This window comes from Eulemur rufifrons, chromosome 3, assembly GCF_041146395.1.
Source record: "Eulemur rufifrons isolate Redbay chromosome 3, OSU_ERuf_1, whole genome shotgun sequence".
Taxonomy (NCBI): Eukaryota; Metazoa; Chordata; class Mammalia; order Primates; family Lemuridae; genus Eulemur; species Eulemur rufifrons.
In genome coordinates, this window is record NC_090985.1 from 1,020,099 (window position 1) to 1,046,892 (window position 26,794).

General features: G+C 50.4%; 1 long non-coding RNA gene across 1 annotated transcript in view; it reads right to left on the bottom strand.

The window, feature by feature from the left end:
- Positions 1-2,423: 2,423 nt before the first annotated feature.
- LOC138381416 (uncharacterized) overlaps positions 2,424-26,794 on the bottom strand; it is a 55,879-nt gene continuing 31,508 nt past the window's right edge. Inside the window, exons 2-4 of the long non-coding RNA XR_011233155.1 lie at positions 5,995-6,245; positions 5,721-5,880; positions 2,424-2,701 (exon numbers count right to left, since the gene is read on the bottom strand). This is a non-coding gene — a long non-coding RNA (uncharacterized lncRNA). The remainder of the gene's footprint in view (positions 2,702-5,720; positions 5,881-5,994; positions 6,246-26,794) is intronic.

A 26,794-nucleotide genomic window follows, 5' to 3' on the forward strand; every position in this document is an offset into this window, starting at 1 on the left:
CTGTACTGTCTTCCAGCAGTTATGAGAGAGTTAAACATTCTATTTGTTTAGAAAGTTTAAAAATCAAGATTCTAGCTTTAAGAGTGCTAGTGGGATGGCTCATAAATTAATCATAAATGTTTTTATTTTAAAATTAGAGAGTTAATTTTTAAAATACTTTAAGACAGAACATGAAGTATAATATAATCATTTATCAAAAATACATCAAAAATCAAAAGAGAAGACAGAAGACATAAAATGAGACAGCAGATGACAAACAGCAGGATAAGGATAAAAACGGAATGAAGGGGCCTGTCTCAAGCTATTTTTATAGATTATATTTTTTAAAAGCAAGTGTTAAGTTGCCCATAAGATATGCTTCTGCAGCAGCAAGATACTAAAAGGTTAAAAATAAATTCTTGGGCTCAAAGATGCCAGTCAAATTCAAACCAAAGAACAATAGGATTAATTCTGGACATCATAGCGTTTAAAAATAAAAATTTTATACAAGACTTGAAAGTGAAAAAACTGTAAAAATACATGAGAAATGAAACAAAAACATGCTTGGGTGGAAGAACCTAATTGACCATTGCCTGTCTATTATAGATCCAAGTATGCAGAAATTAAATGAGGACATAGAAAAAGCAGGCGACACAATAAAAATAGCAGAAGAAATAGAATAATACGAGAAAAAATGGAAAAGAGACAAATAATGAGGAAAAAAAGGGAGGGACTAGAAGCAGGGCTTCCGAGCCCGGAGTCTCGGGTCAGAGAGCCTGGGTGCACCCCCATTCCAGCACACACGGCTCAGCCCTCCGGAACATTGAGTTACTTTGTCTGTGCCCCATTTCCTCATGTTTCTCATCTGCAAAGTGGGGATAATAACAGTATTGTCTTCATAGGGTTGTTGTATAATTAAATTAAATTAGGTGCCTGTTAAAGCTCAAAGTGCAGGGTCTGGTGAGTAGCCAAGGCTCAATGAATCTGAAGAGGCAGAAGTGGCTGCTGCTGCTGTTGTGAAAGTGGCAATAGCAGAATTACTAAAAACCAGAGCTTTTAAAGGAAAACAAAAGAACAAAACAGACAAGTTCCTAGTCAATCTTGTAACAGTCTCTGCAACACAAAACAACTAGAAATGAGAAGGGGAATCTAGGGAGTAAAAGTTTAAAGTACGCGGCAGCGATACGTACAGTTGTAGGATAAGAAATTTACAAATTTTAACCATAGATATTCTTTACACGTGTGTGTGTGTGTGTGTGTGTACACGTGTGTGTTTGTGTGGGTCTGTGCCTGAGGATTACATAACACATACTCACCCCCAAAACAGACAGGATTAAAAGCAAAGAGGAAGCAGGGACACATCATTACAATTTCCCAACAATCTTTACGAATTTGTCGATAAACCTGCCCAAATATTTACCATACTCATAATCCCCATCCAATACCATCAATTCTTAAGCATTAAAGAAAAAATTTAATTCATCCTATTAATTTCAAATTTCTGCACTTGATGAAGAGATCATAAGGTCCCCAAATAAATTTCATATTGATTAAAATCTAAATTAGAAAATTTGAAATCAAGTAAAAGAAAATATCAGATAGTATTTTTATGGGCTGAGGTGGAGGATTATTTCTTAAAAGACAAAAGCACTAATTGTAACAGAAAACATTTTTTTTTTTACTCTGACTGCAACAAAATTAAAGTCTTTGGTATAATAACAAGCACAGTAAAGTCAAATAAAAAGACTAGAAAATTTGTTTGTGATACCCATAAAGAAAAATAATTAATTTTCAAAATATCTAACGAACTTTTACAAATCAATAAAAACAGAGTGGAATTAAGAAAAAGCAAAGATGATGACCAGGTGATTCTGAGATGAGAAAAACCAGTGGTTTATAAATATACGAAAAGACATTCAAGCTCACTAGTGACTAAGAAGAGCCATATTAAACAATGAGATACCATTTCATACTCATCAGATTGGCAAGAAAATTTTGGATGGTCAATATTGGTCTTGCTGAAGCTACGGGAAGCGGGTGCTCTCAGCACCTGCTGGTGGGTATGCCAATGTGGACAGTAACTTCAGAGCAAATTCACTTCACATGGGACAACTGGAAACTCTCCCCCTGTGACCCAGCTATCCAGTTCCAGTCTACACTCGGAGACTCTTTGGCACATAATCATAAGGAGACCTACTCATTACAGAATTGTCTGAAACCGCAACAAGAATTGAAAAGCACTTAACTATCAATAAAGGAATATACATAAATAAAATGTGGTAATCAAAGTTAAATTGCTGAGTGTTCCATATAGCAGGTTAATTTCAATGGAGATTTGGAAAACACAAAAGAACACTACAAATCATTCATGGATTCATATGTATGTCTGTAAAAGCATAAGAGATGGACTGGAAGATACTTACCAAATTCATGCAAATGATTTCCTCTGGATGCCTAAGAGGAGAATGTGATTGAGAATGAAATAACAGGAACTTGCCTTTTTCTTTAACTGCGGTGAAACACACATGACTCGAACTTCACCATCTGAACTGTTTCCAGGTGCACAGTCAGTGGCATTAGGGACGTCACCACCGTCCACCTCCAGGACTCTTCATCTTGCAAAACTGAGACTCTGCGTGTTAAACACTACCCTGGGATGCACGTCCACTTTCCTCTGTCGACTGGGGCCGTCGCTAACCTTCCTTGCGCCCTGCGGCCGCACCTGCACAGGGGAAAATGGTTCTGCGTGAGGACTGCAGGAGGCGACAGATGTATAAAGTGCAGACAGCAGGTCTGGCACGTGTACCACGCAGTGGGCACCAGCGTAAGTGTGTATGCTGTTGCTGTTATGACAAAAATACCGTCTTCCGCTCAGTGTCCGCAAGGCTGTGCTCAGAGGTGAAACTACAAACATTCCCTCCCAGCTCAGGCACAGAGACTGCGTCTGCCCTGTGGCACCGTCATTTCCCAGAGTCCTGAAGCAACACGAGAAAGAACAGAGAGTCATCAGTGACACAGATTCATTAGAAAGAGACAAAGTGCCCCTTCACGCCGACACGGTGACCGCACACCTACAGACGCAGAAGGTGTTAACTGAAAACCTCCAGAATTAAAGTGTAACAAGTTAGCCAGACACAAGATATATAAAATAAAACAGTAACTCCTTGTACATTGGCAATAACCACCTAAAATACAGATGGAAAAAAAAACCCCATCTAAATTAAAGCTAAACACACAAATTATTATGATAAATTTATCAATATTTTAGGAGTTACTTTATAAACAAAACATCAAACTTTTGGATAAATTAAAAGAAAATTTGAGTAAAGCATAATTTATCCCTGGATGATTCTGTCCAGGTTATATTATAAATATGTTGGTTTATGTAAATAAATTTATAGATTGAATTGAATGTTAAAAATTATTTCTCTGGATGTTTTCTGGAAACTGAAAAAAATCCCTAATAGTCAAAAAAAGGAATAACTAGGATAGACTGCAAGGTCAAGAAGTAGTGGGTTCCTCCGCCATCTTGGTTCTAACCGGTTGGAACTTGTGCTGTCCCTGTCTTGTTTTGGTCAGGGTGGTTTGAAACTTCCTGACTCAGTAAGCGATGCCTGGCGGTGACCTGTCTCATGAGGACGTGGGCCCGGGAAGGGCCACCTTGCTTCAGGTGGCCAGGTCTCCCCACCTGCCGTTTCTCAGCCCCAGCCCGGAGCTGCCAGCCCCTCGAGCCTTCCCTGCCCCTTGAAACTGCCCCTTCCTTACGCTCCTCCTGGTACACACTACACTGCCTTATGGCTATTATTTTATTATCTTAAATTTACATTAAGTTATTATTCATACTGTCTTATCATTATTATTTTTATATGTCTGTCTCCTGTCATAGATACTGAGATTTGAGCATAGCAGGTACTCTGAAAAAGCTTCTTGTACTGAAATTCATTTAAATCAACTTGTATCTGAGTCAAGAAGGGCTTGGCGAGTGCGGACAGGGGACGAGAGGGGAGCAGAACAGGAGCAATAGCTAGTGACAGCTCACCTGAGCCCAGCACGCACTACCTGCCGGGTGTTTAGGTGCTTCGCAGGTGTCCATTGGCTTAATGTTCACAGCAAGCCCGCGAGAAAGGTGCTATTCTCCCCTCGTTTCACAGAGGAGGGCGCGTAGCTCCTCCGACCTCTTTGGGTGGGGAGGCGGCAGGAGTCGGGGGGATGGGCTCAGGGGGCAGCAGGAGTCGGGGGGATGGGCTCAGGGGGCGGCAGGAGTCGGGGGGATGGGCTCAGGGGGCAGCAGGAGTCGGGGGGATGGGCTCAGGGGCAGCAGGCTGGCCACCGGGCTGGCTGTCAACCACCGTGCGCCCAGCTGCCCCTTGTCACTGCAGGTAGCTGCTGGCTGAGAATCTTAACGTCTGAGAGAGAACCTGGCCCCTCCCCATTCAGTATAAGAATATCCGTAAGTGAACTTTATGAATAGCCGTATATTTTCTGCTTCTTTAAATTCAAACATGGTTAGTTGACAAGGCAACCTATGGTTTAAAGTATGAAATAATTTAAAAGAAAACCATGAAGTGTACGATTTCTATTGATTTGGAATTAATAATAAGACTGACAAGCGCTTGACACGCATGATCTTATTTAAACCTTCCAACAACCCTATGAGACAGGTACTATTATTACCATCTCCATTGAAAAGTGAGAAGAATGCAACTTTGTTGCACTAATAACAACAAGAGCTGCCAAGAGCTAGGGAGCCATGATACTTTTAAAAGAGATGCTGAGATGCTAAAGTTAAGGTTGTGCAAAGAAACATCAGGAAAAAACCCCAGGAAAAACAGGAGTTGCAATATCAGCATCAGAAAAGTAAAGTTCAGGGTAAAACACAGAGTCAGAGGAAATAGTAATTTTTTATTGTGAAGTCCAATACCTAAAGGCATGAATCTTTAACAAGGTTCATTGTTAACAAATAAGATTGCATCTAAATATATTTTTTAAAAAAGAAAGAAAGAAAAGAATGGCAGTGAGAGAGATCAATGCACTTTTTTCAAAGTTGCAAAGATGAGGAAGGTATATAATGAATAATAATATAAAGGGCCTAAATAGTAAAATTAGTAAGGTGGATCTAAAAAATTTACTTTCAAAACTTACACTTTATTTTTGATGCCCATAGATAGGGCCTGTATTGACTACAAAGAAAATTTTAATTAAAAGCCTCTTCAAAGTAGAAACTACATGGACTCATTTTCCAAGCCTAATAAAATATTTATTTTTAAAATCCAATCATTTGAAAATTTGAAAAAGCAATATCCTAAATAATTCTAAGACAAAAGAAAAGATTGAAACAGCAATTATAAAATGCTTACAAAAGTGAAAATGAGAATCCTATATAGCAATACCCCAGCAGTAATCAAAAACAATGTTATTGCATTACACGTATTTATTACTAAAAAAGAAAGAATAAATATAAATTAAGTCCTTAACTCCATATATCACAGAGAATAAAAACAAGAAAAAGAGAAAATAATAATGATATGAACAAAAATTAATAATTAGTAAAAAAATGTAGAATGATTCATTCAGAGGCTGCTTTTTTCATTAAACCCATAAACTATGAAAACTAATCAGGAAAAGCAAATGACTGTTCGAAATTACAGCTAAGAATAGGTATCTAGCTATAGATAAGGGAAAAATAAAGGTAACATTTTCAACTCTATCCGAATAGATTTGAGAATCTGGATTAAAGATACCTTCAGGTTGCAGCTCCAAGGACACCCGACCCTGCTCCTGCACCCCGCGGACAGTCTCTGCCCCACGGCAGCCCTGTGCCCTGTCTGCAGAATCCTGGGACTCTCCAGACCATAATTTGAGGCCATTGGTTAAATGAAAACATCAATTATCAAAACTGATCTGAAAGGAAATAGAAACAATAAACATTACGGTAGACACTGAGGAAACAAAGAAACAAAGTGTCCTTTCCCCCCTGGACCGGGTGCCAAGGGGGCCAAGACCCACCTCACTCACCTCAGCGGACACGAGAGCAGGTGTTAGAAACCCCAGCTCTGAGACCCCATCTTTTCTCCGTCTTTACATCGTGGGACCCTGGACGAGTCACTTAGGCCCACAGCTTCAGTGACGTGGGGATAACAACAGGGCCTTCCTCCCAGGCTCACCGCCAGGAACGAGGCAGCGATGTGGCTTTGGGGCCCGCCCAGAGAAGGCTCACACGAACGCCAGCAATTATTCATCACAGAAGTAGCAAGCAGGTTTCAGGACTATGGAATAAAACAAGGAAATTTACTTCCAGGTCATAAAAGAAGCCTGGAATAAAAGGAGAAAGATTCCATTTCCTGGGTGTGAAGGTATAATCCTTAAAAGCTGGTGATTTCCCCAATTTATATTTAATGCATTTTTAAAATCTAAAACATATTTTGGAATTTTACAAAAGAATTCTAAGATGTGTATAAATAAAAATTAATAAGTGAGAATGACCCCCCCATAAAAAAATAAACAAGAAGAATTTACAATGCCAGATCTTGAGGTAATTTAAAACTTCAGTAAATAACATGCAAAATACAAATCAATTTAGCAACAGAAAAGAATAAAACTTCAGAAACAAATACATGTTTCTGTAGGTACATAATAATGAACTTCAAATCAGTAAGGAAAAGGTAAATTATTCATTCAACCAATGGTACTTAAACAATTAGTAGCTATTTGGGAGGAAAAAAATAAATTAGATGCTGTTAATACTTTATATCAGGCATTAAAATAAATACCAGGTAATGGAAGCATTTAAACTTAAATTATTAAATTATTTCTCAAAACTTAGAAAAGAATCCTGTATTTGTATAATATTTGTATAATTCTAAGGTGGGGAAGAATTTTCTAAATGTGACTCAAGCATATATACCATGAAGAAAACAACCGTTACATTTTACCATATAACAACTTTAGATTTTCTGCATATCAGAACAACCATAATAAATGACTACTTGTAAAAAATGTAGTAGGAAAAAAACCCTCATTTAAAATACAGAAAGAGAAAACCAAAAAGTGAACTTTATAGAAATACATAAGACCCATGTAAAGAAGACTTTAAAGCTTTGCTGAGAGACACACAAGACGTCAACCAATGAGAAGACTGAACTTGGTCCCGAATTGGACAATGCGTTGTCACGAAACCCTCACTTCTCTCTGAGAAAATTAACATAATACTACTCTGAATTTCCAAAAATATAAGTATATTGCAATTGTTCAAAGTGATTCTAAGTTCCATTTGGAAAACTTAGCATGTAAATATAGCCAGAAAAAATCGGTAAGAAGAGATAAGCTCTGCCAGATATTAAAAGATATCATCCAGCTGTAGTAAATAATAATATATGGCACTGACATATGAATCCACAGAAAAATCAGAGGAACTGAGTATAGTGCACAGAAATCGACACAAATTCATTCAAACATTCAGCATATGATAAAAGTGGTATATAAAAGAGTGGAGAAAAAAAGCATTAGTTATCAAACAATTGGAACAACTAGTCATCTGGAAGGAGAATAAAATTGCAGTAATAATTTACCACCTTACACCAAACAAATTCAAAGCAGATCAAAGATATATAAATATATAAAAAAATAAAATCATTAAATACCAAAAAATAGTGTTATTGGTAAAACTGGTTAATGGTATAGTTTCTGAGAAAAGAAGATGACTTTCAACTATAACGCAAAACCCAAAATTCATCAAAAGAAAATATGGATCCATGTAATTACTTAGATATAAACCGTTTTATGGGGGATGTGCCCATCGCCTGGGAGATGACACGCCTGAAGCTCTGACTCGGGCGGGGCAAAGGCAACACATGCAACCTAAACATTTGTACCCCTGTAATACACTGAAGTAAAAAAAATTAAGAAAAAGTTTTCTGAATGACAAAAAGACCATTAAAAAAGACAGACAAGAAGCTATGAAGAAATACTTTCAATTTATATCAAAAATGAGATAATTCAGTAACATATGTAAAGAGCTATACAAATCAATAAGAAGAATGCTTTAGTAGGAAAATGGGCAAAGTATGTGAAAACGTGTTTCACAAAGAAATGGCTTTTCTACACATGAAAACATGTCAACCTCATTCACAGCAAGAACAATTTAATAGAACTATGCTGAGATTTGCATCAGGTTGATAAACATCAAAAGATTGGTAAGATCCTGCATGGGAAAAACTGTGGAGAAACAGGCACTCTTACGAGAGACAAATTGGTGCCACCCTTACAGAGGTTAATTTGACCACATCCGTCAAACTTTAGCTTAATTATTCCACACATAAACTTATACATTATAAATATTTCCATTGCATCAGTGTTGTGATAGAAAAGTATTAGAAACAAGCTAAATGTCCATCGAATGCAACTGCATACATAAACTATGGTCCAGCCACAGCATGGAAGAGCATGCTGTGATTATGAAGTAGCTCTCCGAGAATGGCTATGAAATGATCACTCTGTGTCTCTGGGTTGCATCCTGGTAACTCTCATGATATTTCAAACATTTTCACAATTATTATACCTGTCATGGTGATTTGTAATCACTGATCTTTTCGGCGTAACAACTGTAATTATTTTGGGGATCCACGAACCACGCCCGTATAAGGCGGCAAACTCAGTCACTAAACGTTGCGTGTTCTGACTGCAGCTCACTGTCCCCAACGCCTGCTCTCTCCCCCCTCAGAATTTCCTGAGACACGCCGCCATTAAAAGTAGGCCAAGTAGTAATGCCACAGTGACCTCTAAGTGGGCAAGGGGAAGAAAGAGATGCCAGTCTCTCACCCTGAATCAAAACCTAGAAACGGTTGGGTGCAGCGAGGGAGGCACAGCCAAAGCTGAGACAGGCCTTTCGTGCGCTCAGCCAAGCTGCGAATGCAAAGGAAATTTCCTGAAGGAAATTAAAGGTGCTGCTCCAGGGAACACATGAGATATGAAAGCAAAACAGCCTTTTTGCGATGCCGGGCAAGTTTGAGTGGTCTGGATGAGACCACGCCGGTCACAGCACCACCCTAGGCACAGCCTGACCCAGAGCAAGCCCTGACCCGCTCCAGTCCCGCGAAGGCTGAGAAGGTGAGGGAGCTGCAGAAGGAAGGTTGGAGCTGGCAGAGGGGGTTCATGAGGCTTCAGGAGAGCCGTCCCCGTCACAGGGAGGCACGAGGGGAAGCAGCAGGTGCTGATGCGGAAGCTGCCGGAAGTTATCCCGAGATCCAGCCCGGCTCACTGACGAAGGAGGCGGCACCCCACAATGGGTCTTCAGTGCAGATGAAACAGCCTTCCGCTGGCAGAAGGTGCCATCTAGAACATTCACCAGCAGACAGAAGTCAATGCCCGGCCCCAACGTGCCCAAGGCGGGAGGTCCGTTCAGCCCCTGTGACTGCATCGGGGCCAGAGTGATAATGTCCATTTGCTCTGTGGTCAAAACAATTTACAGTCATGGCAACAGGATGGGAAAGTTCTAGATTCTACACTTTCCCCCATTATCAGTCTCCTAAAATTTTTTTTTTTTTTTTTTTTTTTTGAGACAGAGTGTCGCTTTGTTGCCCTGGCTAGAGTGAGTGCCGTGGCATCAGCCTAGCTCACAGCAACCTCAAACTCCTGGGCTTAAGCAATCCTACTGCCTCAGCCTCCCGAGTAGCTGGGACTACAGGCATGCGCCACCATGCCCGGCTAATTTTTTCTATATATATTTTAGTTGGCCAGATAATTTCTTTCTATTTTTAGTAGAGACGGGGTCTCGCTCTTGCTCAGGCTGGTCTTGAACTCCTGACCTTGAGCGATCCACCCGCCTCGGCCTCCCAGAGTGCTAGGATTACAGGCGTGAGCCACCGCGCCCGGCCAGTCTCCTAAAATTTTAACAGTCCAATGGCTGAAACTGGTATGAGTGGGTCTCTGACAGTTGGGTTTTGTGTTTCCCTGATCACCGGTGGGATCGCGACTCTCCACGCATCGGCCGTTAGGGAGTCTTCTGTGGATCCCACCCAGGACTTTGCCGGCTTTTACATTGGGTCCTTTATCTTTGCCACATCGGTTTGAACAGGCCAATTCCTTTTACAGCCCGGATATTGATCTTCCGTCAGGTTAACTCGCTGTAAACATTTTCCCAGTCTACGACTTGTGCTTCCACTCTGTTTGTTGTGCCTTTGTCTTAGGAAGCTTCTATCTTTGATGTTTTCTTCATCAGTCTTTTCCTTTGGGTCTGTGCTTTTGTGCACTGTTGAAGAAATCTTTCCCTCCCCGATGCAATAAAGATATTCTCCTCTATTTTCTTCTACAGGTTCTGAATTTAACTCTGCATTTTGCAGCCTAGTCCACCTGGCGTTTGCAGCTCGACGTGGCACGTGGTTTCCCCGTGTGGGCGGATGGACAATTGTTCCGGCACCGTCGATTGAGCAGACCACCCTTCCCCTTCTGATCCCAACGGCAGCTCTGTCATCGTCTGAGTGGCCTGGGACCTTTGTCTTTGTGCATCCCTGGAGACTATAGCAAATTGTTTTAATTGGTGTATCTTCAGAAACACTTTTGGTAACTGATGGGACAAGAAACTTCTTCCAAATCTTTTTTTTTTTTTTTTTTTTTTTTTTTTGAGACAGAGTGTCGCTTTGTTGCCCAGGCTAGAGTGAGTGCCGTGGCGTCAGCCTAGCTCACAGCAACCTCAAACGCCTGGGCTTAAGCAATCCTACTGCCTCAGCCTCCCGAGTAGCTGGGACTACAGGCATGTGCCACCATGCCCGGCTAATTTTTTTTTTTTTCTATATATATTTTAGTTGGCCAGATAATTTCTTTCTATTTTTAGTAGAGACGAGGTCTCACTCATTGCTCAGGCTGGTCTCGAACTCCTGACCTTGAGCGATCCACCCGCCTTGGCCTCCCAGAGTGCTAGGATTACAGGCATGAGCCACCGCGCCCGGCCTCAAATCTTTTTAAAAATTCTTCTTGGCTATTCTGGACCTCTTAATCTATTTTCAAATCAGCTTCTTGGTTCAATGAAAAAGTCTGTTGGAGTTTTACTGCACTTTCAATAAATTTGTAAGTGAACTGAAGGACAACTGACATTTTAAAATATTGAGATTTCTCATTCATGCAAAAAGATATATCTAGTTGAGTCTTCCATGACATCCTTCCATAAAAAAATTTTAATTTCCTTCATAAAAGTCTTGCATATATTTTGCATTAATTCCTATAAATTATAAATATATCATTCTTATTGCTATTCAGCACAGATTTTTATATTACATTTTAATAGGTTATTCAGCATTATCAGATTTTCTGGATCTTCCAAAACGTTTGCACGGCCGTCTGTCACCTGGGAGATTATCTGCTCCCCGAGTTCTTTCTCGCCCGGCGGCACCCTGGGCTCTGCGCCAACCCCACCCAGCCCCTTCTGTGACCCAGACCATCCAACCTGCCCACGGGACTTCACTCAGAACGCAGGGGCCAGACGCTGATTTTTCTGGAAAGTGTGACCGTGGAACCGTGGAAGACTTTCTGGCGTCTGGTTCGGAGCCTTAACCGCTGGAACGGCACAGGACTTTGGTGGCGTCCCAGCGTGACCAGGAGCCGGTCAGTGTCCCCAGCCTCCAGCAGATTCCTCAAACTGCTGACATCCTCTAGTAAATACGCGTTTGCATAGATAACCAGAAAGGCTTCTATCTGCTCAGAGCTAAGAACGCTAACAGAGGAACACAGCTCTCGGCTCTCGTTTGGCTGATATTCGTCTATGAAATTACGCTGAGCTCCCTCTGCCCGCGTGGCAGGAGTGCCGCGTGCAAACAGCACACGCTGCGTCTCATTCACTTCTGACCCGTCTGAACATACGTCTGTCCTGACAGACGGATTTCACCCTCCACGTGCGTCATCATTAATGAAACACTGGGAGTTATTTATACTGTCTTGGTTCTTTGTGACCACCTTACTGTACTTAGCACGGTGTCCTCGAGGTTCCCCCGTTTTCTAGCCTGGGCCTCAGGACCTGCCTGCACGGCGGTTCCACCTCGAGTTGAATCTGCCAGAGACCTTCTTGCAATTGCTTTTCCAGTTCCCATGGCAGATCATTTCCAGAAGAATCTTCTCCCCCTTTGTCTACCAGGTGCTGCTCCCCACCTTCTAGTTTGCAAGGTTTTTGGTAGAACCATTTCCCAGCCCTGTGCCCCTTCACTCTCCTTAGCCAGGCAAGGCGGTTCAGAGAGAGGGGCTGTCAGCAGGCAGGGTGGGCGGATCGCCCCGCCCTGACTTTCTGTCTCCCTGCGGAACAACCCAGTGCCCTTCTCTGGCGACAGCGGAAGGGAAACTGTCACCACGGACCCCGGCGCAGGCCCCAGACGCTGGATGAGCTCGACCTGCCAGAATCCTAGTGCAACTGCTGTCCCGAGTTTGCTCCTCTGACGGCGAGGACTGTGAGTATTTGAAACTGCTGTTCCTGAGGGTTCAGGACTTCCAGGAATTGTACCTCCTGGGATGCCACATATCACTTTCTTTTCGACTTACCTGGGAGCTGTTTTCTGGGGTTTGCTATCAATAAGGTAGAAACAGCGGTGGCCTGCAAGAAAACGACAGCCAGGCGACGTCATAGTTCAGGCCAACGGACAGGCAGCTTTCTGGGTGGCTCATCCCTGGTCCCTGAGCCAAGCGTAAAGGAGGCAGCTGTGAACCGTTTCCATCAGTATTCAGGGGGCCTTGGAGCCCACCCCTCCTCCCACCTGCGGCCCAGAAAGAGAAGGAAGTTTCCAACCCCCCACCTGCGACACGGCGGCCGCGTGGAAGGGCCACGTGGGCAGCAAGGGAAGACGCCTTGGCTGTTACCTGTGTGGGCCCAGCGTCAGGAACGTTCTCCACCCCAACAGCTGCCTGCGTGCAAGCACCTCACTCCACCCTCAGCTGAAGTCACCTCCTCCGTTCTTGCGTGACATGAGCTAAAGCAGAACTGAGCTGAGTCGTGAACACACAGGTGCATTTCTCGCACACCTGCGTTTGCGGGATGAGGCTTAACGCTTCTCTGTGCCCCTGACCAGCCTGACTGCGGCGCCCAATAGAGGGGTCTCGTCCTCCTTTGTCCCTCCGGTGTTTCTCACGGCACGAGGCACGTCTGGGTGCTCCATGAGCCTGTGCCAAATTACAATCTTATCTAAAAATACCATCAAGTAGCTCGGCATACTGAGCTGGCATTCGCAACGGCCCGCCCGATTTCCCCATCTGACTGGGAACCGCGCAAGGACAAACCCTGGGCTGTGTCTCCGTGTTCCCAGCATTTAGCTCACGTCTGGAAGCAGCAGACGGACACTCGGAGGTGTTTGCTGATCACAGTCGTGGAGAAAGAAATGAATAAAATAACGTCCCAGTCTGAGGGAGGGAAAGGCAGGGCTGCCAGAGAGCTGAGTCTGAAACCCGGATTTGAAACTTACTATCTGCGTGACGCGGGTGAGTCACAGAAGCTTGGCGTCCCCATCTGTAAAACGGAGATGACAGCGTCTGTTGCGCAGAAATGTTTTGAAGACGAAGTCAAAGGAGGCAGCACTGCTGAAAGGATTTGCAAGTCAAGGCGGGTAGGAGGCGTTTTCAAAACGTGAAAAACAAACAATCAGAAGCGCTGCTCATTGACTACCTGCGAATATGCCATTTGAAATATTCATTTTTCCCAGACACCAAACAAGAGTCCCCGTCTGTGGAATGGGATCTGCTTGGAATTTCTTGCACGCGCGTAGATTAAAACTGTAATCTTAGTTTAAAAATACACCAAAAAAAGCAAAATATTCAATGTTATCCCCTAATATTAATACCAGTATTAGCATTATCCCAACAGTACTCCCTAATATTATCTTTTAAATGGAAACCCAAAGTCAGTATCTAAAATGCTTATTTAAAAAATTGAAACTGTTGAGCCCTGTTGCAAACACATTATCATTAGACTGTCTGACATTTGGACTAATGAAATATCACCAGGCTGCTCAAATGCAGGTTATAAATCATCCTCCAGACACCTGGACGGGGCGTCTGACAGCTGTGCCCGCAGCCAGGCGCGGTGTCGGGGCTGTGGGTGGCTCACCTCGGAGGCACGACTCACACAGACGCTCTGAGAAAAGCGGCAATTAGCGGCGGTGGGTCGGGCCGCAAGGGGCAGACAAGGGGTCTCCGTGAAGGCCCCTCCGTGCTTCCGGGAGGGTGAAGTGCGTCCTGTGACATTTGCGGTGACACGGGCCAGGTCGCGGATTGCACAGACAGCCTCCCAGGCTGCAGCGCCCCCTCCACCGCCGCCTCCAGGGAGGATGGATGACTCTGCCCAAAAGGCAGAGCCAGCAGATGCTGTTGACAGGGACGCCGCAGGACCGGGACTCCGCACTGCGGACGACGGCACACAGGCTTTTTCTTTTTTCTTTTTTTTTTTTTTTTTTTGCAGAAGCAGCATCAGCGAGGGCTTTAGAAATGAACCACAGGTCCCGTTTTACTGGGTTCAGTGTCGGCTCCTGTGCTCGATCCGTGATTTAAAGTGCGTATTTACAGGCCACCTTTGAAAATGGCTGCCTATAAATTTCCTTGGGCTGCAGACTTGCCACACGGGCGAGTCTCTGTCACCAGGGTGTGTCTGTCATCAGCACCTTCCTCCCTGGGCGCCTGGACACCGAACCCCTTCTGGGGACGTCCTTTCCAGGACAAGGGATGTGCCCTTTGCCTCCTTTCTGTCCCTGATGACGGGCGAGAGACAGTGCAAGAATACAGGACGCTGAATGAGCGTGACGCGATCTACAAAGAAACAAGCCCAGAAACAACTTTAACACGTTGACTGCCGTGTGAGTTGCATGTAACTCACGCTAGTTTGGAGCCTGGGGCCCCGTGAAGCACATGTGACTCACTCGTCTCTTTACCTTGAGAGCCGGGAGAACCATTTTTCAAGTTGCCACTAACTCACGCACTGAAAACAATATAAAAAACCAAATTTCTCAATACGTTAGAAAGGATAGTTTTGTTTTTGAAGTTTTTATAAAACGCCGCGGCTCCAAGGGAAAAACAACTGTTTTCTAGTGTGGCAGTTAACATGAACCTCCTTTCCGTGAACACGCTGCCCCTGAGAGCGTGATCCGACCACGCGACCGTCCCCCGCCCCATCAGCGCCCCTCCCCCCCACCACGGTCCCCCCGGGACTCTAGGCACCCCCGGAGCCTCAGCGTGCTGTGGTCGGGAACCGCAGCTCTCCCCGTGGGTGGGGGCCAGACTTGCTCTTGCGGCCACAGGTTTCGCCCCGCACGGGAGGACAGCAGGAGACTCTCCCGCGTCCTTCAGGTCGGAGTCGTTTCCAGACCTGCCACTTCCTTTCTGCATCTACAAGTCGAAACTCAATTCCCTTTCCTGCCGTTCTTGGTCCATGTCTCTTAGGCTGGGTGGGGGAGGTTGCTGGGCCCCGGCCCCAACAGTGGCCACCGCCAGGTCCTGCCCCGAGTGGCCCGTCACCCAGAAACAGAACCCGTGATCACACAGACCCTCTGTCCTCACAGCCGCTCTGGGGGCCGCCCTCCCCAGTGGCACTGCCCACCGGGGCTCCGTCTGCACCACGCCCAGATCATCAGCCAATGCGCCTGGTCTCCCCCCAGGCCCCGCACAGCAGGGCCAGGCTCCAGGCCCCCGTCCCACCCCGTCCCCGCTCACCCTCCTCTCCCACCAGCCCTCGCTGTGGAGGGAGGCGCCCACCTGCCCAGCCGCCAAGACGGCCAAAGACGTTCAGCCAGCGGCTCTCACCAGGCCCCACCCGAGCCAGACCCCGAACCCGCGCGCAGCCCCAGGAAGGGACGCGATTCCCGACCTCCACAGCTCACAGTCCGGTACAGGTGACACACAGGGGTCCTTTGTGTGACGAGAGCAAGTGCCACCTCTGCAGCGTGAGAGGCACCCTGAGCAGACAAGCAACACGGGACGTAAAGGAACGGAGAGAAAGTTTGAAAGAATATGGACGTATGCAAAAGGCCCACTGAATGATCACTGTGGGAAAACTCAGAACCTTTTGGACTTTCTTACGCAGGTTTGATGGTTTGGTGCTGTTTTCATTTGAATGACATATGGGACCAGAGCGTCAACACGGCTGCTCTTGCTGGGCCTCTCCAGGTCAAATCTGTCTCTTCCAGAAGGTTCCGGGAGAGCTTCCTCGAGAACGACTGGTCTCTGCAGTCATTTAGGGGAAGGCGGGCGCTCCTCTTCTGCCTCATACCACTTCCTTCCTGTGTTGCTGAACATGAAAAGCAAGCTGGCTGGGACAGGTCTGCCTGTCTCTGGGCACAGATAAGAACACTGAGCAAGACATGGTCTCACCAACGAACACTCGGGCTTCACACCAGCCTGGGGGGGGCCGTTTGCTGCGTGTGGCTTGTTCTGTGTCTGCGGGAGAACCCGACGGCCCCAGCCTCATCCCCAGGGCTACGGACGCGATTCGTGAGCAGACAGTGACGACGCAGGCACCGTGTGTGCAACCCGAGTTGGGAGGTGGGAAGGGAGGCTGGAGCCGGCAGGCAAGCGCACCGCAGGACTGAGCCCGAGCCCACAGCGGCCACCTGCCCAGGGCCATCCTCCCTGCCTGTCTCACCTCTCCAATCTACTACTCTTCCGGATCACGGCCCAAACCAGCCATCTACACTCGCATCCTGGTCTCGACGTCTGCCTCTGGGGAGACCAGCCTGCCCCCGCCGGCTCTCAGCCTGCCCGCCCCAGCCTCTGGGGGCCCTCGCGCAAGTAGGGAGGAAATTTTATAAAGCTGGGCTTCTCAGAGTTAGAGGAGGCCACGTATTGTACGATTTCATTTCTAGAACATGTCCAAATAGCCAAGTCCAGAGAGACAGACAGCAGATTAGCCGTGTGCTGGGGACCGCGTGCCCCGTCCACGGCTCTGTGGACGCCCGCGGGGTGGACGCCCCTGTGGAGCCCTGGGGGTGGGGCTGCTCTGCCCGCGTCACTCTTGGAGCCGGCAGCCTGGAGCTGTGTCCACAGACGCCTGAGGTCCACACACAGGTGGGAGTTTCCCCTCAGTTTACCTGCTGTGAACCCCCCGCACCACGTGGCCGCCTCTCTCCCCGCGAGGCCCTGCGGGTCATCTGGAGGCTAATGACGCCCATCTGGGGACGCCTGCTCGGAGCGTGTGCACAGCTGCTGGGGCCAGATGTTCGGCTGACGGTCTCTGGCTGCAGATGAACTTGTCGGAAGTGTCCGCAGGGGACGGCTCGCTGAGGAACTGCTGCTCTGTCTCAGGGCACGGCCAGCTCCTGCTGAGCCCAGAGCAGAGGGCCTGAGTTCTAAGGGACCTGGGAGCAGAGAGAGGCCACGGTGTTGAAAAGCAGGGGTCGCCCGCCGGGAGCAGCGTGGCTTGCAGATGTGTTTTGTTTGGCCCTCGCTCATGTTTTAAAAATCAATTGCAGTCGTTTGCAAATTGCTCCACCAGGCACCACCCCACAGCCCACCCCTGGCTTGATTTCCCTGATGGTTATCACCTGCCGGCCAGGGTGGGGTTCATGTTTGTTTTCACGGTTGAGCAACTCTGCGGCTGACCTGACGCAATGGCATCTCCTCAGCTGTCCAGGCACTGGAGGCCCATGATCCAGAAGAGAGAGTTAATAATGACCTGAATTATACACACAAGCTCAGAGAGGTTATGTAATTCACCTAAAGTCACACAGCTTGTTAGTAGTGGACTGGGATTTCAACCCATGGCTGCCAGAGCTCTGCCCTTCCAAACCCCGCAGCTTCCTGCGGCTGCAGCATCCAGACCTCCACGTGCCACCCCCGCCCCGTCACGTGACAGGCTCGTCCATTTGGCATTTTGCAGGTATCAGCAGCTCTGGAGGGAAGTCCTGCCCCGGACGTCTCCAGAGTCCGAGCCCTGGTTCCTGCGTGGGAACAAAGCCAGGTGGGCGGGGGATGGGAAGCGGTCTGTCCCGAGAGCCAACACACAGGGACACTCGCACCAGCGTGGCCAGGGTGTCTCCCAGGGGTCTCGCAACTGCAGAGAAAACAGATCCGAGCACCTTCTAGGAACAGAGAATGTTTAAAAGATGCGAGACATCCGTTCTCTCTTTCCTTCTTGTCAAATATCATTTGCTAAACTCTGATTTTTAGCAAAAGCAGCTGTTTTATACCCAAAGTCTCTTTCCATATTAAATATATCCTTGGTTCGTATATTTCTAGCCTGGGATGAATTCGACATGGTTTGAAATTGTCGAGGGAAATCAGTGGAGGAGACGATGTTAGAAACAGACTGTCTGAGCTGGTAGATTGGAGAAGTTATTTTAAAACAAAATGGCAGGAAAAAGAGGAGACGGACGGGCCGCCGCGTGCGGAAGGGGTGGTGGGGTGGGGGCAGGGCCTGTCCTGGCAGTGGGGTGCACGCGTGTCCCGAGGAGACGTCAGACGGTCCACACGGAAGGATCCTGAGCTTCACACCTGCAGACATCACCAGATTCCAGACGTCGGATGGGATCATTTACGCACGAGCCTTTGGAGAGCTAACGCATTCAGAGCCATACGGTGTCATAATTGCTACTGTCAGGACGTAATCAGCGGTGCTGGTGTCCATCGCTGGGAGGACACTCTCAGACCAGAGGTGAGAAGTGGCCTCTTCTCTCCATCCTGTGTCATCCCCGGCACGTGCGTCAGGCTGGGGGACTGAGCAAGACCAACGCTCTGCACCAATCACGCCCAGGGCTCCGTGTTCGTAGCCACCTGTCAGGTGTGCACATGCTTCAGTCTGCAAAGCATTTTCACCCCCGTCACCTCGCCGTCACCTCGCCGTCACCCCACAGCAAGGAGTGGGGTCAACGCTGACCAGCACCGGGGCAGCCACGCGGCCGAGAGAGCACAGACCCGGGAGGCCTGTCCCCGCGGGAAGTGGCAGGACTGGTGGCCTTTCTGCTCCCGTCACCAGCGTGCGAGCTCTGCTCTCTCGGCAGCTCTGAGGCGACCCAGGGTTGGAAAGCGGAAGACGGAGCAGTTGGAAGGGGGCAGGTTCATCGACTCCGTGCTGGGGAGGGTCCGTTAGTCAGGGAAGAAAATGTGCACAGGTGACCCCCTCCTTCCTCCTACACGCCCCCACACGGTCGTCCTGGCATCTGGACAGCGCCAGGGCCGTCCCCATGTCCCGTGTCCATTTGTCTGCCCCCACGCCGTGTGTGGCTTGCGGGAGCTCGTCCACTGCGGCTGGGCAGCGTCCGGCAGGAGCTGCTGCAGAGTCAGTGAAGGGCCGTGGCCACGCTGAGCTGTCCACTGGCCGGTGGACCCCGGTGTCTGGGTGCTCGAAGCTGATCTCCCCACTCCTACAAAGGACGGCTTCTGCCATCCCCACCTTCCTCCCGGGCAGAACCCAACTGCAGTCTGGCACCTGCCTCTCCCACGCTGCTCTGCATTTGCGAGTCAGCCTCACACTCAGCTCCAGACGAGGCTCCTGATGGGTCCAAGCTCAACATTTCCCTTTGCATCAGAATAACCTAGAATGCTCTTTGAAATGCACATGCCTGGGCCCTGAGCAACAGACTCACTTGGGCCTGGGAAATAGGATTTTATGAGCTCTGCAGGTGGCTCTCGTATTTGGGCGACTTTGGAGTTCCAGGTCCACGCTGAGTCCTGTGTCAGCCCCTGAGCAGTCGTTTCGGGTCAGGGCCCGTCCGATGGAGGGGGAGTGTGAACCTGGCATGGCCCAGGGGCAGGTGTTCTCTCAAACTCTGCAGCCGGTGTGAACAAGGAAGGGGACATGTCCTGAACACCACTGGCCACCGGTCTGGAGACCCAGCCACCCCTGAGGCTGGTGGAGAGAGAGGGAGGGAGAAGCCGTGTCCTTGGTGACCCCTCCTGAATCAACCCAGCCCGGAGCCTGTCCTGCGCTAGACTTCTTGTTATGGGAACAATCGGTGTCTTTACTGCATAGGCCACTGCGAGTCACGTTTCTGTCACCGCTAAAAGCATCCCGGCAGCCACAGCTCAGACGTCACGACGTCCATCTGAACAGCCCGCACGCAAACAGCCATCAAGACGCCGGCGCCTCCCGAGCGTCTGCCATGCCCAGCCCTGTGCCGAGGGGTTTACACTGACGATTTCAACCACTCCCCACAGCCAGCCTGTCACTCGGCACTCACAGGGTGTCCCATCTACAAACGAGGAAACTGAGGGAGAGAGGTGTCAAACAAATCCCCCAGAGACAGTGACAAAGCCAGGGCTTGACTCCGAGAGATCCGACTCGGCGCTCACCCTGCTAACCACCGAGCCGAGTGGCTGCCGCCCACTGCAGCCCAGCGGGGCTCAGACGGCCCCTGCTCCTGCAGGAAAGGCGGGCCTGGACCCTGCCAGTAGGACCCCGCCATCTGGACAGTCTGCGGACCTGCCCCCGCCCGGGTGCTGACCCATCCAGAGCATCCACCGAGGGAGGAAGCGCCAGCCTCCCGCTGGGAAACATCAGCCGGCTGGGAGCCTCCAGTGGGCTTGCAGTCAGTGCCGGAGAACTGGAGGAGGAAGGGGACCCGGGACGGAGCGGTGGTGGCCCTTCCTGTGCAGACCCCCCCTCTGTGCAAACGCCGGGCTGGTAACTCGGCAACCCCAGCTGCAATTCGGGACCCATCTGTAGACTTTAAATCCGGTCACCTCTGTGCTGTCCTCACTCCCAAAGGGAAGGATCACTCTGACCTGAGGGTGCAACTACCGATACCAGTGAGGACAGGCGCCACCGGAAGGGACTTGCCAAGGGCTGTGAGTGACGAGTGGGCCAGTCGCCCCATGACTGCGGCAGCCAGAGTCCCAGGGAGAGGACAGAGCCCCACGGGGGGGCAGCTGCTGGGAACGGGACACAAACGGATGGGACAGAACTGCTCGGAGTGAAAAGGACAGACGTGCAGACGTCACCAGGGAGGAGGCTCGGGGAGGACAGAGCTCCCAGCGTGGAGGGAGCGCTCGGGCCGAGAGACCAGGGACGCGATTCACCATGTTAACAGGGCCAGTAAGAAAAATCACGGCATCTCCACAGATACTGAAGAGGAAACTCAATACCCCCCTTAAAACCAGTCAATACGATGCAGATTGAGGGCCGCTTACCGAACGCTATAGATACACATGCTGCAGCCCAAACAGGCATCTCACCCAGCGGGAGATCAGCGAAGATTCTTAGTCATGCTTAGGAATCCACGTACGAGACAGGTGAAAAAATCACATCTCTATTTTCACTAACCTCCGGTAGAAATTCGGCTGTTCCTTCAAGCACGAATAAGCCACAGCAGTAGTAGTAGAATTACCTCGGGCTTCATCTCTGGTAGGAGTCTCAGACATTTTCTTGCTGCACCACAGTTGCTGCAAGTTTTTCAAAATTGTTTCCACCTCTCGTTTTGACATTATGGTATTTATTGGACCTTCCATCGTATCTTGTTATTTATTGAAGTAATAATATTTCAATGATTATTTCAGTACTTAGTTTTCTTGAATAAAATACATAATCCTATATATTTTATTTTGTGCATTTAAAATCTCAATTCAAAAAGGGTCTCTAAGCTTCACCTGCCTGCCGGAGGGGTCCGGAACACAGAGGAAGGTGGGGGACTCCTGCTTCGTCACTTTCACAGTAAAATGGGGAGCAAACAGGGATGCCCCCATCTCTCGTGGGGCAAAGAGCTGTCAGGCCAGAATTGGGGCAAGTCTGTGAGTGAGAATGGGGCCTGTTGCCACCTTCAGTGCCCGACGTCCCCTCACTCACACGCTCGATCCCGGTTCCTCGCTGAGTGAGGGCGAGGCCAGGAAGACGAAGAGCAAGAGAGGAAAAACGGATCCGCAGCGCAGTGTAGCCCTCCGACCCCAGCAGCTGCAAACCTCCAGGCCTCCCAGCTGGGGCTCCCACCCAGCGCAGGCCGGGCCTAGCAGGAGGCAGCAGGCGGGACTGGGAAGCCAGGCCCCGCCCCGTCCACTGCCCGACCTCGTGCCTGGCGGCCAGAGGTGGGCCCAGCAGGGAGGCACCTGCACTGCCCTGGACCCTGACGCTCCCTCCCGCTGCCTGGGCCGCCCTGACCCCCTGAGCACGCTCGGGCTCCCCTGCAGCTGCCACAGTCCTGCCTGGGCCTCCCCCCGATTACCGAGGGCCCTGACTCCTTGTCTGGCTGTCGCACTCTTTCCTCTGCAGAAAGCAAAGAGACAGGGCTGGGTTGTCTGCCCGAGCTTGCAGCAGCCCGCTGAAGGGGCCGCGACGCTGTACTCGACCCGACGGTGCGGACCACCCTGCCTGGTGCAGGGTCGCAGATCTCAGTATCCAGGGCCAGCAGCGGCCACAGTATGTCACAGAGCTGTGAGGACAGACGCAGAGCCGGAACAAGCATCCTCAGCTGAAGTCACCCAGACAATGTATGGAAACACACACACTATAGCGTGAGCCAAGAAAGCAAGGCCACAGGCTCCATTCGGCCCCAAGGGCCACCCGTCTGCACCTCCAGCAATTCCTGCTGCCTCGGTAATGACTCAGTCCCGTGGGGAGGAGCCCTGCCCTAAATTGAGCCTCCACACGTGACATATTTGTGTCCTGTATCTGGACTATTTGTTCCATCCACCCCGGGGGAAGCGGAGGCTGCCCCGTGCCCACTGCCCAGGGCCGCGTCCCATTCCCCGTGTCCTCACACTTGCGGCTCAGCTGCTGAGTCACGCGTGACCCATGCTCCGTGTCCCAGCAACGACCCAGGGCCACCCCCGTGGGTCCTCACAGCCTCCCGTCCTAAACGCACGCACGAAACTGCCACCACACCCAAACAGAACATTTGACCAGAGAAGGTGGCAGGAGAATCTAAATACAGTTTCCAGTCAGGTACAATGTCTTCACTGAACAGAGAATATGTAAACTGGAATTTTTTAAGCTCTTGGAGTAAAATATATGATTGTGGGCTTCATTCATGAACCGATTCTTTGACACAATCCGTGCTTATTTAAAAATAGCCTTGCCGTTTGACAGCCCGCAGAAAGGTAGGCTGACTAGAAAATTAGCATTCGCTCTGCCCGCAAATTGCAGGTTTTAATAGCTCCAGTCTCAGTCACAGAAATAACCAAGGAGAATCAAATTAAGGAACTGGAGCAACCCGAAAGGCTGAGGGGAAAGGAAGAAATGGCAACTGCTGACATCTAGGCAGCAGTCTGCAGTGTGTGAAGGGCCTTCGTGTTTCCTGTCCACTGAGATCCTCACCAGCCACATGCCGGGGGGTCATCACCCCTGCTCCACAGAGGAGGAAACTGAAGTCCAGAGTGGCTCCCTCCACACCCCAGCTAGAAAGTGCAGAGCCAGGTTTGAAACCAAATGTGTTGGCTCCAACCCAACATTGCTGTACTCTGTGGGTCAGCACTTTGTGAAAGGCCGTGTAGTATCTTAGGCTTTGACGGTCAGAGGTCTTTGCTGGAACTACTCAGCTCTGCCACTGCAGGACAGAAGCAGTCACAGGCAGTATGTAAATGCACGGGCAGGGCTGTGTGCCAATAAAACTTTATTTACAGAAACAGGTCGAGGGCCGGGTCTGGCCCATGGACCACGATGGTGACCCCTGCACCCCCTTCCAGCCACATGCGCCAGCTCACACGTGACCTGCACCGAGGAGGGAGGACAGCTGGAAGGACAGGAGGTAAAGAGGTGAAGGGAAAAGCCCCGGCAGGGGAGGGAGCCCCAGGAAAGCACATTCCCAAAGGGGGGTTTGGTCAAAGAGCCCTGGGTCTTTGGATGAAAGGGAGGAGGACAGACTCCCCTCCACCCTCCTTGTGAACCAAAGGGCACCACCGGCCACAAACATTCTTGTGTTTCCAAAACAGAAATAGGAAGGAGTTTCCAAAGTACAGATCTGGTCCTCAAGGGGGTAACAAGAATTTCATGAGCAAAGTTGGGCTGGAAACAAAGCCTGGACCACCTGGCCCCTCACCATCCGCATTCACACCTGCAGGAGGCCTGTGGGCTCAGCCATGGCCCAGGCGCAGGACCCGGCCTGCTCCGTCCGGGAGAGGAACACAACCATCGGCGCGCTCACCAACAACTTGCTCACCACGACTGTGCTCACCGACGACTGTGCTCACCGACCACTGTGCTCACCGACGACTGCTCACCGACCACTGTGCTCACCAACGACTGTGCTCACCGACGACTGTGCTCACCGACCACTGTGCTCACCGACCACTGCGCTCACCGACGACTGTGCTCACCAACGACTTGCTCACCGACGACTGTGCTCACCAACGACTGTGCTCACCGACGACTGTGCTCACCAACTGTGCTCACCGACGACTGTGCTCACCGATGACTGTGCTCACCAACGACTTGCTCACCGATGACTGTGCTCACCGACGACTGTGTTCACCAACTGTGCTCACCGACGACTGTGCTCACCGATGACTGTGCTCACTGACGACTTGCTCACCGACGACTGTGCTCACCGACGACTGTGCTCACCGACTTGCTCACCGACGACTGTGCTCACCGATGACTGTGCTCACCAACTTGCTCACCAACGACTGTGCTCACCGATTGTGCTCACCAATGACTGTGCTCACCACGACTGTGCTCACCGACTTGCTCACTGACGACTTGCTCACCGATTGTGCTCACCAATGACTGTGCTCACCACGACTGTGCTCACCGACGACTGCTCACCAATGACTGTGCTCACCGACGACTGTGCTCACCAATGACTGTGCTCACCGACGACTGTGCTCACTGACTTGCTCACTGACGACTGTGCTCACCGACGACTGTGCTCACTGACCACTGTGCTCACTGAGCTTCTGCCTGGCTCCTCGGTGCTCACGTCCATCCGGCGCACACGTGGAAGCCGGGTCCCTGCCTTCGTGTCCATACACGCGTCCCCTGCCGTCCCTGTGTGCCCTCACCTGGGTGCTGACGCCAGTCTCCCCACCCCTGCGTCATGGTCAGGCTGAGGCCCTTTCCGGGCTGGCACGTCTGTTGCAGCAAACTCTTCCGTGCCTGGCCCCACACACCCTTCCTCCTCCCGCTTGTGGGGATGCTGTCCCCTTCCCATGGGACACAGACCAGACGGAACAGGCTTCTCCTTCATGTAACAGGGCCACCGACTCCACTCGAGGACCAGAGAAGAGCCCTTTGCAATCACTAGCCTTTTCCAAGCAAGTCTCCCTCTGGCAGATAGAGATTCCTCGCTGGTCAATGGCAGGTCCAGAAAGAACGGGCGTCGTTTATGTCCGTCTGTGAGAGAGGAACCTGCCGGTCCAGCCGCGAGGGCGTGAGCAGAGCTCAGGACACAGAGCAGCAGTCGGGGGTGGTGGGGGACCATGCCCTGGGCTCACAGGGAGGCTGGGGGCTGGGGGGTCTTGGGTGTGAGAGTCTGTGGTGGACAAAAAGTGGCTGCGTCCCAAATAATAGTGTCCACGGAACGTTCAGCTAGAGGTTTTAAGCCCTGAGCCAGGGCTGTGGGGTGAGGAAAGGCCCCGGGTGCCCAGCCTGGCTCTCCTCTCGCGGCCGTGGATGGGCGGGAGGAGCCCGCACGCCCTTCGGGCTGCTGTGGGGAACCGCACGGGCCTCGGCCAGCGCCCCCTGCCCCACGCGCGGGACCGAGCACAGGCCACACCAGGTGACGGCCGCAGAACAGGGCATCGCAGTGGACTGCGGCCCAGGTGGGCAGATAAGCTTCGGGAGCTCAGAGGAGACACCCAGCCCAGGTAGGGTCAGGGACTTTTCCTGGGGACGGTGGCCAGGCCACACCCAGAGCAGAACCCTGCCCAGCCCAGGAACTCAGACCACAACCTCCGCAGCCATCAGCTCCGATGACCAGAACCCGTCAATACCCGTCTTCCATGATTTTTGCCCCGAGTCCAACTTAGGACCAATCAGAGACGGCCAAGTGTGCTCCCCTAACCCGTCCTAACACAGGACGCCCCACTTTTGTCAGCCTGCAGCGTCCCTACTGCAGGAGCCTCCGATCAGGGCTCACCTGCAGCCGCCCCTTGTCCCCTGCAAGGTCCCGACTCCGCCGCCTGCGGGTGATGGTGGCGCCTCCCCTGCCTGCTCTCGTTTAGGGCATCTCCGTCCATCTCCACAGAATCAAAGGTCCCGCGGTCGCCTTCCTTTGTCCAGCAAACCATTGCCCCCGGTAATGGAAACAGCACAGGATGTCGGGTGGGGGCTACTTACAGGGAGGGGCTTGGTACGGAAACCACTGACTGCACCAGCCCAGCAGGAGACCCCCGGCCTGAGCGGAGGGCGGCTGTGGGGGGCAGAGGAGGGCGGGTGTGGCTCTGTCTCAAGGAAGCACCGGCAAGTGGGGGTGGAATCAGGCAGGGGAGGAGCTGCTCAGGCTGAGGACAGGGAAGGAAGCCCAGGACCCCGGTGAGGAGCCCGGTGAGGTCAGGGGCTCTGAGGTCAAACGTAGCCCTGAGACGCCAGGACAGGAGCCGGTTCTGGGGAAGGGCCGGGCCACAGGTGCTGGAAGTGCATTCTCCCCACCTTGAGGGGAGAGCCAAGGGCACACCGAAGGGCAGAGCTGGTGACACCCCATGTCACAGGTCTCCTTCAAAGGGACAAAGGCGAGACACAGGCCACCGACGGACACAACTGAGTGCGACCCTCCCTGGAGGGCGTCATCCTGCGGCTGCATTTTGTTAGCCACGTCCCGCGCACGTCATCATGGAACGGGGCTGAGCTGCGTCTAACACTGACGGGGATCGGAACGCACCACCCCAAACGCCTCGCCGGCACGCTGGCCGTTTTGAGCTACAGGCACTTGAAAAACAGCAGGTGCAGAAACAACACTCTGACCTTCCTTCTTCAAAGCAGGAGGTGAAATCCCCACGTGAT